An 18,757-nucleotide genomic window follows, 5' to 3' on the forward strand; every position below is an offset into this window, starting at 1 on the left:
AGCGCAATATTTCGCAGTGGTCTGGTGCCTTCTGGCCGGCTTGATCCCTGGGCTCATTACCTGTAACGAGCCGCAGCCCGTGGTGTCCGCCCATGTGGGCGTGACACTTACTTTGACTTCAAAACATTACTATGTATTATATTTTGTTTTTAGTAGGGATATTACAGATTTTTATTTCTAAAAATTAAAAATTACACCATATGCCTACCATAATAAAAATGTAAACAATGACAGATATATAAAATTGCAAGTCACAATGAAAGTGTACATGGTATGTTCTACCTGTCAAGAGCTTCAGAGGAATTATATGTGTATTTAGTACATAAAAGGGTTTTCTATAATCCAGGAGAGGGCCCAGGGGCGGTGGCCCTGCCTACAACTCCGCCTCTGACATGAAGTATATTAGGGCTGCCAGCTTTCACGCATCTGGCGTGACACTCACAGAAGAAGACTTCCGCCAAAGTTACATGACTCCTGTGCAATCTGCGTGTTTTGTAAATATTACACATTACTACGGCTGTGACTGTACACATATTACTCATATTCCGTTACTATTTTACATGTATTTTTGTATTTTCAAATAACTTCTATTTTAAATACATTTTCTCACACCAGTATTTTTGCAAAACAAACATTTAACTGCATCTCCTGTTTTCCATGATTTCTGGGAAAACACTTGATGACAATCGTTACTGTCATGTCGGGATCGCGGAAGCAGGACCAGGGAGATGAGAGATCAGGGAATGCAGGGTTTATTAGGAGTCAATCCTAATACACAACACAAGAACATGTAACTTCAATGACACAACTTGGGGAAACAGACTTGAAATGGGACTGAAAACACAAAACTAATAGCAGGACACATAGAACAGCTGGCAAATGTAGGGATTCCACACGAGGTTAACGAGGGGGGCGTGGCACACAGGAGGATTGTACGAGGCAGGCGTGACAGTTTCTCTCAATTCATAAATTACGCAAGACTTTTCCTGGTGTGTCTTCTTCAAAAATGTCCAACTCATCATACAGGGCAATAAAATAAAATGATCTAAATGGCAAAAACTACACTGAAGCTACACAGAAAGGAAAACACATTTTTAACTAATGAGAAACAAAATTGTTATGGATATTGAAATAGAGTCTGAGTTCAGTCATGTGACTAGGGACATGAACCACCCAACACCATTAGATGCTCAGTAGGTGGCCGCTTTTGCTGCTAGGCAACCATTCCTCAATGTATTCTTCATTCAAATGACAGGATTTCCCGCAAAGCAATTATGAGGAGATAGGACAGTTTGCTGTGCTACAGAGGAATGCTCTTCCTTATTGTTATCATTTATTTGCTTAGCAGGTGCTGCTATCCAAGGCTAATAAAATCACGTTACATTCTTCCCACCTTGACCCATTTTTAAATCCACATGTCCATCCATCTTCTAACCATTTATTCAGTATTGGCTCATGGGGGGGCGGGGGGAAGGAGGGGCTGCAGCACATTTATAAATCTGGAAATTATAGAAACTGTTCAGCTGAAGTAGTTTGTTCAAGGATGTAAGAGCAGCAGTTTTCTGTACTGGGTGTTTAACCTGCAGACAGATGGGTTTATAACTTTCATGTGGCTTTGGAGCAATGACAGTCCTGGCTCTGAAATTGCTGGGTTGTCCTTGGTCCTGAAGGGACTAGTTTGGGTGGGACTTGGGGTTTTCCTCCCAAGGATTTATGGGCAGACAAAAATTCAACAAAATTTGCACTAATCTGGATAAATGCTCTCAACACTGTTAATTTGGTGTCACTTTTGAACCGAAGGGAATATCCCTTTCTGCTGACACACAGCAGAGTGCAGGAATGGGAACAATATGCGTACCTCCCGGCCCACTGCTGTTTTATCTGCAGTAACAGCATCCGTTACCTGCTCACATGGATCAGCTTTCTATAAACTGCTGCTTCCTTCAACAAAAGTGCCTTGCAGAACTCCCAATGGAGAACGGTTATACTGTAAGGGTCCACAAGGTCTTGAGCTCATGAAGAGTCATGGTGTAAATCTGGCTTGTTAATAATGACAAGACTACTGATGATGAGATTGTTTGTAACCTCTAAGTAGCAATTAGGCCTATACATTACCAGTGGAATATATACTCCATAAAATAATTAAAATCATTAGTTATGTAAGTAGGTGCAATCCATCAAACCAGCTTGTAAAATCATCAAATAATTCCCTTATGAGAGACATGTTATGTGCTATATTCACTATATAATATGATGGGGTATGTATAATAATGAGCTTTATACTTTAAATATGTGAAATGATGAGATATGTAAATGATTTGTCTATTTGTTTAGCAGTTAATGAATGAGTTTCATTCATAGTAGACATGAGTCATCGAGTGGCTGTTTTCTCATCCTACTGTAATGTCGACATTCTGTGGGTCCTGGCCGAGGTCAGGCTCAGAAAAACAGGACATCTCACTTGCTGATGTTCCCTTTGAAAATGCGAGCGAGGTGAAGGTCACTTGCCTTGGGAACATGTGTTGGAGTGGGAGATGATGTCCGTGACAATCCATCAGGGTATATGGGATTAAGTTGAATTTTCAGCCAGATGTCATGGCGCCTCTGACACTGGGCTGGAATGGGACTGAAAGCTGGGCAGCCGGAGCGGAATTTCGCTTCAATAATAGTGACCTTCAGTTTACAAACCATTTAGAAAAGCACCCTGAACTACACATTCATTTCTGATATGAGAATCACAGCTAAAATATGCAACTAATAACTCATTCAAGCTGCCAAGCATCCATCTTCAAATAAAACTGCACTGATTGCTATGATTCTAACTTGCTGTTCAGAATTTCACAGAGGCACTGCACTCTATTTATCTGAAACTCTTTGGTACATTATCATAACTGTATACCTGTAATCTAGACCCTTGTGAACCCAGCATATCAGCATTGCACATGCTCAGCTGCCGATACATGTGAAATACCCTTTTAAATGGCCCAATAGATCAATAGTTTCTCTTGCTTGGTGAAGCATGAAATAGCGAAGTGTTTCCCACATACTGCCTGTCAATGACACATCCGTGTGTTCATTTTCTAAGTGCTCTAAATCACTGCTAGCCTTGTGGTCTGTGACGTCCATGATGTTTAGGAGTTTCTGCCCATCTTCACATGTATTACAGCCTGATCAATGAGGCCATGATAAGGATTAATGCTTACACTATATTTTTGTGGAGCCCTTTTTTTATAGTGGATTGACATTTGAAACGTGTGTCTGCCTTCTGTGTAGTCACTGAGGCACTAATAACATGGGGCGGGGGATGTGTTTGTTGTTGCTTGATGTAAAAGCTCTTTGTACTTTGTGGATGGATCAATCGCTTGATTTGTTTCTGTCTGTGACAGTTAATGTGACAATGGGGGAAGGGGGTGGAACTGCCTTACAGAGTAATTTTTTTAGACACAAAGTAGTTAATAATCAGCAGCAGAAGAAGCAAGTTGAAACTGTTGACTAACCAATATTGGATTAAGTTGCCTTTCTTCTGTGGACACAATCCCAGTAAATTCATCACTGATTGAAGAATGAGCTGCAGTCTGATTGGAGTTTCCAGCTCCTGCCTCAAAATTTTGGCATGCTAATTGTGATAGAGCATGGGGAGTCAGCATGTGGCTCTCTGCTGTCGATCCAGCTGAAATCGATAGCTTTGCACGTATATACACGTGCTGCAGGGTTAAAGCTGGAAGCCTCTTCATTGAAGTCAGAAAGATTTTACAAATTTTTAATTCTGTGCAGTAAGTATAAAAGATGTTATTTCTCAGTAAATTCTATAGGTAGATATACTCTCTTCCTGTCATTACATAGCCTCTGGTTACACAACTGAGCACTCATAACCAGCTACAGAGCAATGTAACTCCAATCATTCTGACAGGTCAGGCCGTGTTTGCTCACTGTGCAAGGTCAAACAGGGAAACTATCACCACGCACAGGTGCAGTACAGATCCTGCTCCTTCATAAAGTCCTCCATCAGCTTTGAAGGGATTCACATGCATTTTCTTTGTCACCATTGTCTCAGTGTTGAAGACTTTACAAGCCTGAGCCATTCAACTGAATATAAAGAAAAAAAAACTGAAATGGAAGCTGCAGTATAGGGGGTGGGGCATTGCTTCACTTCTCAGCCAATAAGACGGAATTCTTTGTATATCGATCAAGTGATGTTTAGTTTCCATACCCTAGTAAAGTCAGAAGGTATTAGAAAACAAAAGACAGGCAGCATTGCACAGATTCACACATGCATGCATAACCTGAATGTAAAATTAGCAACACATTACATCATGATCATCATATTTTATATATTTAACTACTTGCCATACATTTTGTGCCTGAATACAAGTAATTACAGATAATGCATTAAATCTGTAATTAAAATAGGTATTTGTTTCTTATGTGCTACCAGAGTGTTGGTGAGATTCTGTGCCAATATTAATCTTTAAAAGAAATCACACTGATCATCATGGGGTGTCTTCCGAACCCCGAGCTCAGGAGCAGCTTGGACCTATGGGATGTAGCCTGTAAGCATCTGCCTCCGTCACACACCTGGTCCGGACCCCGAAGATTGAGCTGGTGTGACTCTGTAGTGGCCTGACAAATTAGAAATCGAAGGCTGGCAAATTGCACTCAATACAGCACAATTTACCGACTTCTACGGCTCCGTCTGTTCACTAGGCTGCCTGTCCTCGGGGGGTCCCTGCCTGCCTTTTGTGTGCCAGTCAAACGGACGCATCCCCATATGACACGGACTGATTTAGACTGGATCGTGGGAATATGGTTTTGCTTATGGCATGTAAACAATATGAATTTATCAAAACACAGCTGGTCTGCCCACGCAGTCAATATGATACAAGCTCCCGCCTACGTTAACGATGATTCAGTGTGTTAGGAGTGTGCTAGTTTGCAAGCTAACTTCCTGGGTGCTGATCTGCATGCATCACACCCTCCCTCTGCTCATATAACAGACTGTAATCGGAAGTTTCTCATGCCAAGCCCTCCCTGCAAAAGAAACTATCAGTCACAAACATCACAGCATCATTCAGTCATCGCTGACACGTCATGAGGAACACGGCAGCTTTCATTCATTTATTCGCTAAAAGATGTATTAAATCCACACTTATTTTTCCTTTTGATTCCATCACAGGGATGTAAAATCAGAGAAGATGCTGTTATTAAAACAGGATTTCAATATAAAATATGCTAAAAGATCATGTGACTCCCCTGTGCTCTCTCACTCTTCCCCTTACTCTCTCATCCTCTTCTGTGTCCTCTCACCCTCCTCTGTATCCTGTCACCCTCCCTTGTACGCTCTCACTCTCCCTCTTACTCTCTCACCCTCCCCTGTACCCTCTCACCCTCCCCCTTAGTCTCTCACCCTCCCCTGTGCTCTCTCACCTTCCCCTGTGTCCTCTCACCTTCCCCTGTGTCCTCTCACCTTCCCTTGTGTTCTCTCACTCTCCCCCTTACTCTCTCACCCTCCCCATGGCTGCCATTCCCCCGCCTTCTTGTTACACATTCTCTGCTTCTGTGCATTTACTCCTGTGGAGATATTGTGATCACCCACATTGTTTCTAGAAAATAGCCAAGCTGAACATCATGCCAGAGAATTTCATTATATGTGGAGAAATAATAAAGTAATTAAAAGCAAATACATTCTGCAAAGAAGGTGTTTTTTTCTCTATTATACTTGGTTTCAGTTTGCACATTACAATGATCAAAATGGTTTCATTAACTTTTTATGTACCACAAATTAGTCTTTACATTACAGGATGGTAAGTATCCACGTGGGATATGTAAATAACCAATATGATGACATGAGTTATAATAAAGCCATAATGATAATGTCCTCCATACAATGGCATCTCATATATGACTCTTAAATCCTTTGAAAATGAGAAGGTTCTGGAGTGGATGGCTTGATGGCTAGTTTGATGATTTTGAATAGACTCAGGAAGCTCTGGATGAACAGCTTCAGTCACCACAGCTCTCAATATTGAACACTGGAGACCCAGTTTGCGTGTTTAATAAAAGCTTTTGTGAGCCCTGCTGTTCAGCACCTTGGTACCATGAAGCCCTTAGCTACCCACATCCTTATATCCCACTCGTAATCCACCCACATCGCCTTTCCCTAACAATGAAAAAACTGGACTTCAGGAAATGGGCATTTATTTTGAGAAAATAACTGAGCGAGTGCCATGGTAATGGAAAATCACTCGAACTCGGTTGACCTTCCCTCTGCCTGAACTGGTACCTGTGTCTTTTGTATGCCTTCAGGAGGACATTTTCACCTCCATCCTGCAAACATGAAGCTTAAATTTTAACTGGAACACAAGACGACTTTAAATACACATAACCTCATCATCAAGTCTAGTGATATAGAGATTAGACTACACATCTGCTCTAGACAAACTCAACATTTGACGCTACTGATCATACATAACATACAGTCTGTTATTTGTATGAACATGAGCTTTTCACCATATTACATTCATCTGAAAAACCTAAGGTTCTGTCACTGAAAGGGTTGCAGAAATTTACAGCACACTTCATAATGATGAGATTTTTTTTCTGGAAGTTAAAATGTCAAGAACAGCTACGCTCTTCATCCCAGAGAGAAAATAGCAGCAGGCCGTCTGTTTGGCTGGGAATCCCTGTGCTTTTATTACTGAAATTTAAAACGTCTTCATTTCACTAATGCATGAGGCTCCAGCTGCATGATTCTTTCTCAGCTTCTGCCTGATCGATCATGTTTTCATCATCCTTTCCTAGAGCCTTATGGGGTATTTTACCCTCCCCAATGGAGATACATTGCACCCCCATGCCATGGGGAGTTTATCTCAGCAAAACCTGTCCTCTTTCCAAATGTCTAGGCTTCAGCAAGGAGACATTAAATGAAAAACATTGGAGAGTAGGGGTTAGACCTTGAGGTGAGGAGAATCTAGGGTCTGGAGACTTTGACGTAACGTTGTTGTAAGGCAATACTTATGTGAGCAGTCACCATGAGGAGATGTTTGACAAGATGTTAGTGTATAACAGTTTCCTCAAGTCAATATGTAATGAAGTCTCTTAGCTCCACGCCCACCCACCCCATCTTCTACTATCAAAAAGAGGGCTACAGAAGGATGAAGGCTCATGAATTCTTTTAATGGTTCCCTTCTCATAAATATTTCAGTATCAGTGACAGCTGATGCAGGCAGTTGAGTGCCTGGGAAATGTTGGGCTTCATCCAGTGCTATGCTGTGCTGTGCTGTGCTATGCAACTGTGCCTTGAATGTCAGTACAAGGAAATGGGGTCTCCTCTACTTTTGGGGCTCACTGGCAGAGTCGAGGGGCTAGATATGGGGGTGAGGACTATGGCTGATCAGTAGGAGATCTGATAGTGGCCGTGTTCACATTGGGATGGAAAATCACATTATTGTGTTGAGGTGCACACATGCAGCAGGAGGGCTCAGCGGAGAATACAGAAATGGCCCTTTTCTTGTTTATCGCCTCTCCTTTCATTCAGCTTCCATCTTCTTTGTTTCTCTTTAATTCTCTCCAGTAGTGCTGGATGTATAATTGGCTTTTCTAGTTTGAAAAGTACAGGAAAACAGAGCCATAAGTCATAAATGTCATATCTGCTGCTACCATTCCAGATTCTAACATGGCATGTTAGCAAAATTATTACTATTGACAGCTATTCAGTCATCTGTTTACTCCTGAGGTACTGTAATAATCTGGAAAATCATTAAGGTATATATTATCACTAGTTAACTATCACTAGATTATTAGTTCTATAGTAAGTAGTGTCAGACTTGTGCAAATTGTCTCAAGCATTTCTTTAAAGTATTTCCTTTATTTCTGGTATATATGAAATGAAGTGAAATGAAAAATGACTGATAAATGATGAATTTATTCCAATTGGCACTGCATCTAAACAGACAGCAGTCCATAATTGGGCCCTGAGAGAAATGCTTACAATCGTAAAATGAGTTCACACACTTCATTATGCATTAAAGATCTAATGAAGGGTGTGGAAACAAACCACATGCTTTTTGAGAAATTATACTACATGTTTACTTACGTATACAGTAATAAGACAGAAGGGAGAAAACTATGGGATCGAATCCTATTTCTAACTTAAAGGAAGAAATATGTGTTATGCAAAGTATTGCCTTGCCAAAGTATGTGCCTTAATCACACATGCTTGCCAAGAGTAGACAACATGACGAGACAAGCCCAGCACTGCAGTAATATTGCTAGAACTCTCTTTAAGCCATATGAGAAATCCTGCAATCATGTTGCCTCCTGAGTCCTTCGTCTGGACATGATCCAGGTATATAAGATTCTAACAGATCTGGATGCTGTTCAGACAAATGGATATTTCAATATTAGTTTAAATACTATAACTCGTGGCCATAAGTGGAAATTAGTGGGAGAACATTTTAAAATGAATTTGAGGAAGCACTTTTTTACACAGCGTATAGTTAGCATATGGGATAGTCTTCCTGCTAGTGTAGCGCAACCTAAAACCCTGGGTTCCTTTAAATCAGAGCTAGATAAGATTTTAACAACTCTGAGCTATTAGTTAAGTTCTCCCCAAACAAGCTTGATGGGTCGAATGGCCTCCTCTCATTTGTAAATTTCTTATGTTCTTAAGACCACCAAGGAATTGTCCTCTGTATGTTTGCAGTTCGCGATGGAGTCACTGAGAGGTGCAGGGACTCTGCACACACTCACAGATTATACTGTAAAAGTATTGCATTATCCATTATTATGTTCCTGGAATTTCTACAAAAATGTACCTTCGGGTCTACTGGTATTTTTATAGAGATGCACTTTAAATGAAGGGAGGGAAAAGACAGAGAAATGTTAGTATTCAACACAAATGCTAAATCAGATGCTGGAAAGTTTATTCTGTGTGTCTATTTCAACCTGCCATCTTGATCCAAGCATCCTGTGCGTTGCTTACTACAGATTCTAATAATAAGACTCAGACACCATGTTACCAGAGAAAAGCTGAGCTGGGAGATCTGGGTGAAGAAAGCCACAGACCACACCGTGTGGCCCGCAACCCACTGTGGGTGTAAATTTACAATCGGCGTACAGCTGTGACAAAGTGTGCCAGGAAGGTGATGCAGAACTGGGGTAGGCTGATTTCAGGCTGGAATCAGACCTGTCCCAGTACTGTCATTGCACTGTGATGCTGAGAGGAGATGCATTTGCTTGGAGGGAATATAACACTGAAAAAAATTTATGCATCAGTATAGTATGCTGAGTATGAGACATAAGATTTACTTGTCACGGCGGGGGGTTGCGGAAAATAAGGAGAACGCTACAGTGGATCAGTCCAAGAAAAAGATTTATTATCTTCTCCGTCAACACCTGGAGAGAGAGCAACAGAAATCCAAAATTGAGGTAGTGAAAACAGGCAGTGGTCAGGGGATCAGTGTTGGGATCCAGGGGAACAGGCAGGGCTCGGAGTCCGGGGGCAGGCAGGTGGTCAGGAGATCGGCGTCGGGATCCAGGGGAACAGGCAGGGCTCGGAGTCCGGTGGCAGGCAGGTGGTCAGGCGATCGGCGTCGGGATCCAGGGGAACAGGCAAGGCTCGAAGTCCGGTGGCAGGCAGGTGGTCAGGCGATCGGCGTCGGGATCCAGGGGAACAGGCAGGGCTCAGAGTCCGGGGGCAGGCAGGTGGTCAGGCGATCGGCGTCGGGATCCAGGGGAACAGGCAGGGCTCAGAGTCCGGGGGCAGGCAGGTGGTCAGGCGATCGGCGTCGGGATCCAGGGGAACAGGCAGGGCTCGAAGTCCGGTGGCAGGCAGGTGGTCAGGCGATCGGCGTCGGGATCCAGGGGAACAGGCAGGGCTCGGAGTCCGGGGGCAGGCAGGTGGTCAGGCGATCGGCGTCGGGATCCAGGGGAACAGGCAGGGCTCGGAGTCCGGGGGCAGGCAGGTGGTCAGGCGATCGGTGTCGGCAGTGAAAGGGCTAGGCTATAAGCGAAGGTCAGAAGAGGCAGAACAGGGGTCAAGGGAACGGGCAGGTAGAGGTGCAGACAGGTCAGGGAATAAACGCTCAAACTTAGAATGGAAGGCTGTGCCAGACGTGAATAAAGAGGCTCTCTGATTACCCCGACGGGCATCAGCTGGTAGAGGAGGCCAAATGGTAACCAGTCCTGCGGGTTCTCGGGACCGGTGTAGAAGCGCTCCGGCCGCTGCTCAACTCCCTCCTAGGGAAACCCCGGGGGTGTGGCAGGGGAGTCCCGCATGACAATACTTCAACACAGACAGCTTCTGATCAAAATTCCAGCTCATCACAGAGCACCAAAACAGGACACATGAACATTTCATTAATAAGGGCGATTTTAGAGTCTAAACTTGTAGCCCAATTTCGCGAGAATTGGGTAATTTAAGACTGGGGGCATCCTGCAAGAAAGGCACATGGACATGTAGACTCCTCATACAGAAAGATGGGGCTGGATTCAAACTTGCAGGAGACGATATAATCACTGGGAAAAACCCATCCCCAATAGGAAGTGGTTCCTCAAAATCACATAGGCCTGATCTCTGGGTGAGACTTTACTGCTGACCTGAAGGCCAATGCAGAAAGCAGAAAGCAAGCACCAACCCAGAGAGACACCTTCAGACTGCAATGCATTAAAGTTTTATGTCCTGTAACTTAATGAGCCTCACAGTAATCTGTAACCTAAACCGAATCCCTCAATCAGGAAAGATCCAGTAAACCAGCATTCCTGAGTGATTATAGAGCTGGACCTCTAAGGAGATGTCCCCTTGGATCAATAACTGGCCTGTTTTGGCTGGTTTCCTAAGTATTACAGTAAAGAACATATTAAAGTACAAGTACATATTAAGTTCAATTTCCAATGATTGAAAGTGAAACTGAAACATTGTAATGCCTTGGTTTAAAAAAAGCACCTTTCACAATATCAGCAAGAAGAAGATGAAGCAGCTTTAGCATTAAAATCAAAACCAAGATCTGTTGTTTGTATTTATACAGCAGATGCTTTTTTTGAAAGTGGCACACGTGTTTTTTGAGAGAGCAGAGTCAGCCATGTCCTGGGGCAGTTGGAGGTTAGGAGGCCAATAGTGAAATCTTTCTGCAGAGCCTGGGATTTGAACTAGTGACCTTTTGGTCACAGGCCCAGCATCCAACCCACTGAACCACACGCCACTGACGTTTTTGCTACTGCATCTGTAATGTATTATCTTCTCTGGTAGAAAATGATTTATGATTAATTAAAAGATGCATTTAGATTACTACTGTCAGATAGATTGATAACTTTTAGTGGACCCATGGAAGCTGTGGAACGTAAGAACACCTTTCAAGTTCCAGTAATTTATCTGATAGCAGTTATTTCTGACTTATTCCCATTCATTTGGCTTCTATTAAAAGCAAAAATTACCATGCTTGTTCACAAGGTCATTCCAAAATGTGCCTTCCTGTAACAGCTGTAATCCTCACTGTTTCACAGCAACTCCTGTACAAAAATAAATGTAAATAAATTCCCACGCTAAAAGCTTTCAGAAGTACAGGTCAAAGAATTACAGTAATAAGAAAATGGCTTTGGAAGAGTAAAACACGAACGGACAGCATGGGGCATCCTCTGCAACTTGCCCCAGCGTACAAGGTGTCTTTGTGGTTCCTTGCCTGAGGGGGATGACCTTGGCGACAGTGTTTCATTTTCACTGCATGGGGTTTGTTTCATGCACTGCTGCCAGCTTCGCCAGGTGGAACAGAGGGAGGTTGCCACGGAAACCAGCCCCGCAGCATGAGGTGTGGCATACCACGCTCCCTGCAGTGACTTACTGAGATTAAGGCACCAAGACGGGGACCACACAGCTGCATGAGAAGCTCGTCGGCCAGAACAGAACCCGGACTGCTGGCTTTCATGATGTTAGAAGTCTAATCTGGGCATGCTCTTCAGGATCTTCAACCACAGCACAGCCCCAACAACTGGCTTCCATAATGTGAGATGTCCAGTCTGCACCCACTGTGTAAACCGCCTGGGCACAATTAATAAGTAAACGCTCACATTACTCTCTAATTACTCTCTAAAACTCAAAAATTGAGGAAATATGTATATGCACCCCAGGTGATATACTTTATGAATATTTCATAGGTAACAGCAGCCAATTTCAAGAATTGTTTAAGGACTTCCATCAAGTTCTTAATACCTTAATACGATGAAGAGTATGAAAAGGCAATGTGACCACACCAAGAATACTGCATGCAATGCTGGCCCCCCTATATCATAAACGATGGTCGTAATCCAAGGTCAGCAAAGAGCAAACATAAATGATCAATAAGGGACTGGCATATAGGGAACGTTTATGATTAACACTGATTCAAGAACATGAGGCTACAAAGAAAGACCTTTTGTCCCCCAGGTCTGGTCTCAAAGTTTCTACAGAGGGTACTGAAGTTTGAGAATAAGTTCTAGATTCACCCTGCACTATATAATGTTTTAACATCTCTTACATATTAAAAATGCAAATAACCAAACAAGACTGAAAGGCTTCCTCTTTTCTGAAATAACCCATGTGCCCCGGTGCTGATTTATGGGAAATATTCTAACCAGAATGCATGCGGAACCCCATAAAATGATGAAGACAAAAGAACAGTGAAATCCAGGTTATGACCCCTTTGAAAACCCGATGCCATTATGAAGGATGGCACTGATTTTTCAGGGCGATAAATCCAGCCCAGAGCAGATTGTCACTGTGAAAAGCTGCACTATATTTCCATCTTCATATTGCGCTCTGTGCAATGGGCATCTATTATTAACACTACCATCACCAGATGGTGGAGTCTTTGACTGTATTTGTGAAAAGACACTTGGTACAATATTCTGAATCTCTGACCTTGAACCACAGTTTTCCCTGTGAAGAATAATATATTCTCTCAATGTGGCGCAATAACACACAGGCCTTCCAGGTGCTATAAACACCCTCTGTGTCAGTTCTAGTTAAGACATAAGTTCTCAGACTCTGGTAGAAGGATGTGTGACATTCTGTGACATTCTCTCCTCCGATCACTTACATCTCCTGGAGATTTGTTTGAAAAGCAGAAAGTTTTTTTTTTTTTTAAATTCCGGATAAAGATGCAGCGGAAATGTCAGCTGGGGGACGATGGACGCCATTGCAGGTGTCCTATACCGCCCTTGGCTGCTTCTGTTCCTCAATAATTATGTCAAAAATCCTCAATAAAGCTACAGAGAACATCTAGCCACCTGGAGACTTTGTGCGGCCTGACAAGTATGAACTGTAGTGCAGGCCAAGAGAGAGAGGAGAGACAGATTGTCCTGGAGAAGATCCTGGAGATTTAGGTAGATCCAAAATTCTGCAGTCAGAAGTCCATTATTCACTGATTCAGAATAAGTATCAGTATACAATAGTTTTACTTATGCATCATGGGGAACTGGGACACCTCTATTAGTACAAGTCATTCTTATTTGTATAAAGATACATTTCAAATGCATAGAATTTTGAGAGGTAGGTTTCTTGACCTTGCCTCCACCTCCATAAGAGGAAAGCATCATACATGTGATTGACAGTTATGATTGGTGTAGCTGTTTCACGTAATCTCACCAGCATGGTGTGACAGACAGTTTGGTTGCTATATGACCAGGTCCCCAAGAGTTGGATTACATTGCATAACTTCTGTCCCTTTTTAGCATAGTCTGTACTCATCCTTTTGAGAACTCAGGGACTTGACCAGCGCAGCAGAAAGCCAAAATGAGCACAGGCCTCAGTACTCACAAGAGGGTGAGGCTTAAAACAAGAACAATGAACGTACAACCCCCTCCATTATTTAACTACACTGGAAACCAAAGGAGCAGAAAATGAAATTAAAGCAAACAGCTTCATGCTAATTTGGCAGCATGGCCAGAAGCATCTTCTCCCCTTTGAAGCCCTTAATGATAATTATTTATTTGCATAACAGGTAATTAATCTAAAGCTGTTTATTAAAGCTGCTCTTCTCTCTTGAAATACTTATGACTGTCATCCTAGAGTGAACCAGCAGCTGGTTAGGCAGCGTTTCTAAGCTGTGGTCTAACATTAAGAGATCTTAATGTTTGAATGGCAGCTAATAAAACACACAAATACAACAGACTAATTATGCAGTTCATAGAGAAAGGCAAACAGTAGTAAAGCACAAAAATTTAAGCGTAACAGTACCACCCCTGGCATTACACTCACACACTCCCCGCAAGGGAAACCATCCCATAATCCTATAAATGATGTTCTTGGCATGGTCACATTACATATGAAGCAAATTCAGTTCAGATTATTTCTTTGCGGGAATGCTAATCCAGCCCTTTAAAATGCTCCTTACAGACGACTGTGTTAACACGGCTAATAAGGCAGACTCAACAATCACCACTGTTTATTAACTATACGCATAATTTATTTGGAAAATGTTGCTTAGAATCTTTAAAGATATATGAATGCCCCATGTTGCCAAAAACAGTTACTTCAAGTTTATGCAGGTTTTTATACAAATAGCAGCTGACACTTTGCAATATACATATTCATGATGACTCATAATATAATTGAAAGATGCATATTTTATACAGATGAGTGTATGCATAATATTCTGAGAAATGGGCATTTGTGGCAAAGGGGAAGAGTAATGAGACGGTTGAAGAGAGTGGTAGAATTATCGACTGGGTTAGGGAGCAAGGTGACATGACGAATGCCTGCAGGGCTAATTCATTCCTCAAATAGTGTTACGGTCCAATAGATGGGAAAACTTGCGTCTTTTATCACCACACACACATGGTCCAAAGATTTGTTGGTGTACCATGTTTACATATGACAATTCAGGGACAAATCCATCCATCCATCCATCTTCCGATCATGCATCTGGGTCAGGATCATGCAGTGTCCCGTCTATCCCAGGTGGCATTGAGTTGTGCCAGCAGTACACCTTGGTTAGGATGCCAGTCAATCCAGGGTCCCCTGGGACCCAATTATCTCTGATGAAGGTGAGAGCTTCAGTAGCAGTACCAGGACTTTAAAATGCTATGCCAGAAGGTCACCCTGACTTTTTGCTTTCCAGGCTCCGCCCCCGCCTGAAGAACATTACAAGTCTTGATGCCCCCACTCTAAAAGTCACTGTGAAGGTCTTTGTCCAGGTAGAGTGGAGACCATACACATGAACACACTTGCTGTAATATGTGAAATAACCCAACTATACACATAGCACCTAATATCTGGGTTGCGCATGAAATCACAGAAACTCCCCCCAGCCAAAAAAAAGGCCCAGATGTCCTTGTTCAGTAGATGTTTCGCTGCCCTCACAATTTGGCTGTTGTGGAACTCCATGCGTGGTGGCTGTACTACTCGCCCTCACGCGTTGGGGGTGATTCCCCCTGCTGGAGATAATTAAAAATCCACAGCTCACAGATAGGCTTCCTGTCCCACGTCACTCAGAGCCTCTGCCTCATACCCTCTGCGCTATGGTGGGTGTTTCAACATGAAGGTGGACTGAGAGGAATTATTCACCACTGACACACATATTTATTTTTGCAATTCTTATCTGTGGCTTCCTTCCTATTTTCTTTAGTACTGTAAGTTATGTAGGCAGTATCAGTGCTAAGGTTGCTGACATCTCTTTTAGAAAAGAAAACTACAAATCTCCAGTATTAGTGGCATTTATTAAGAAACACTACAGAAATCATGTTAATCAATAACATTTGTATGTCACTATTAAATCTTGAAACATTTCATGCAGAAAATCATCTGAATCATCACCTAATCTGAAATGGCAGTGATTAATTAACCCGGCTCAATTAGGAGAAGATAAGAATGTGGAATATGACAGTCAGCCTGGATGCGTGGAAATAATGCAGGAAAAAAAGCATTTATTCATAGAATTCTTGCATTTATAATGAACGTTTTTTTATGCAAGCATGTTGACCTCTTCTAATCACAGCAGCATATCTCTAAATTGTGCTCCAGTGTAATGTAAGAATGGTTTCCAGGGGCAACCATAACTAGGCGTAACCAAGAAACTTATCAGAGTGCTGCTGATTCCGACCATTCGCAGCAGATAAACTCAATTCTGCTTTGCTGGGGGACACTCATAATTAAAAGTCACCAAATACACATGACACTCACACACATTCCTAGACATGGCAGTTCAAAGCAGGAATATTCCCTGTAAACAGAACCAATAAGGAATGAAATCCTCCCAGTGGATTATGGGAAATAGCTCATACTGACAAACAAACTGACATACTGACATCAAAAAAGCGCTTCCACAGCATTAAGCGAAAATGACTAAAGCTGACCTGTGAGTTTTCAGTCAGACGTTATGAATGTGCTTCTTCAGCCTAGTTTCATATGAAGCATCTCTGCCAGTTATACCAGTTTAAAACACCACCTACCCCAATGCTTAGACTTGCTGCAAGACTCATGTAAAATGTGACTTGTTACATTGAAGAAGGAGTAGACATAGTATGACACTTGGATGTCAACACGGCCACCCCACCATGTGTAGCTAACTATCATCTGGGCTAAAAACCTCATTAAAAGCACTTGCACCTAAGATAGAAATGACCCATTGTTTACCTGGGGGGGGGCAGAGTATTTTTAGAATCCTTACTATTCCTGTCTGCCCAGTCTCTGCCGATTGAGTGTAGAAATAGCTTTGAAATGCGTGTGATGTTCATCCATATATTCAGAAGTGAACCCAACGGGGAGCAACAGAAAGGCAAGAAAAGCAGAATGCAGCCTCCACAGTCGCATGAAAAAAACCTGTTATCATACAAAATTTCCCTGTGATTCAATAATCAACTGGGAAACCATTTCCAGAAATGCCAGGGACATGGCTCTCAGAATTAAGAGTCAAAGATGAATATGAGTTTGCAAAAATGAAATGTTTTCTACTCAAACCAGATCTAAGGATGATTGCCTATGCATTGTACTGTTGTCATGATCCAGAATTCTTCTGGCTTCCTTTGAACTTTATATAACTGCAGAACGGTAATGTATTTGAAAAACAAACCCCCAAATGATTGGGTCACTAGAACTGATCCAGGAAGCTGATGTTCATAAAGGAAAGGATGTGTGTGCCTTCAACTTAGACATCTTCAGAGGAGAAGGTCAAATTGTATTCCACCCTGCTTGGCTCTTTACAAACCAACATTAAGCCACCCTTCACAATCATTTTTGCACCCCCAGTCCAAAAACATGTCTACCTCGACTACCACCCCATGTTAAACCCACTCATTCCCCCTCCAAGCAGACCACCCACCACCCATCTAACCAACATATGAAACTGGACGTCTATAAGATACCCCTTAGAAGTTTTCTCATAAGCATCAACTGATTGGTCCAAGCAAGTGTGAGACAAGCAACCAACTGCCTCATTAGCAGGCAATTCAGCTCATATGTTTTGAAATATAAGAATCACACCCAGGCATCCCCTGGTTTGTGCCCAGTGCTTCCAGAGATAGGCTTCACGCCCACTGTGATGCTAGTATCAGGACAGGTCAGGTCAGGTTGGGGAGCATGCGCTGGTACAACGCATTGCTGCACCCACCACGACGACACACCTCCCCAAGTATCAGAATAATAAATCCTGAATAATGCACTACATGATAATTGCACTGGTCCTCTGTTCTGTTGCATCTTCTGTGTCTAAGTAGATGTACTAACTTCCAGCTGTGTGTCACACATACACACACACACACACACACACACACACACACACTGCAGCACTCACAGGATAGGGCCAAACAGTGGGATTTACACTTACAGGCAAGTCCTGGAGCCTAGGAAGAAATGCTCTGTACGCTACGGCGAACTTGTGAGAGATGTCAGCCGTGCAAAGTAGCCAGTAGGTGTGGACAGCGGGTACATTGTCTGACTGGATGCAAAAAACACTGCTTTTAAGGCAACAGGATTGGAATTTCAACATGGTAATCTGTGACCAGACTCAAAACAGAATACATTTACTGGGAGTTTGTTCATCAGAGGGACATTAAATGACAGAAACAACCCTGAAATGTTATACTTTATCCAGCTATGCTTATGAATTAATGAATTGTTTTCCCTCCATCCACTTTCCAACCCACTTATCATACTGGGTCACAGGGGGTCTGGAGCCTATCCTGGAAGCAATGGGCACGAGGCAGGGAACAACCCAGGATGGGGGTCCAGCCCATCGCAGGGCACACTCACACACCATTCACTCCTACGAGCAATTTAGCAACTCCAATCAGCCTTAGCATGTCTTTGGATTGTGGGGGGAAACCGGAGTACCCGGGGGAAACCCCACGACGACATGGAGAGAACATGCAAACTCCACACACATGTGACCCAGGAGGAGACTTGAACCTGCGTCCCAGAGGTGTGAGGCAACAGTGCTAACCACTGCACCACCATGCCACCCCGAATATTATTTTGATATTTGTAAAGAAGAAAAAATGTAAAAACAAAAATGTAAATACAATTAATATAATAACATAAACAAAACAGATGAAAAGAATGCATACAAAGAGAAACAGAGTTGTTTCCTTCTCTCTCCTGTGCCACCAGACAGGTGCAGCCATCAAACCCAGCGCTGGTCCAGACAGCAAACAATAGACACCTTCACCAACCTGTTCTGCTTGCTGCTGAACATGATGTTTTGCTCCTTCCAGGGATGGTCCTTGGCTTCTCAGAGGCCATCGTCAAGGTAATTAGAGCCTAAACAAGGAGCGGATTCTGGCCCTGGGCATT

The sequence above is a fragment of the Brienomyrus brachyistius genome, chromosome 8 (genome assembly GCF_023856365.1).
Source record: "Brienomyrus brachyistius isolate T26 chromosome 8, BBRACH_0.4, whole genome shotgun sequence".
Taxonomy (NCBI): domain Eukaryota; kingdom Metazoa; phylum Chordata; class Actinopteri; order Osteoglossiformes; family Mormyridae; genus Brienomyrus; species Brienomyrus brachyistius.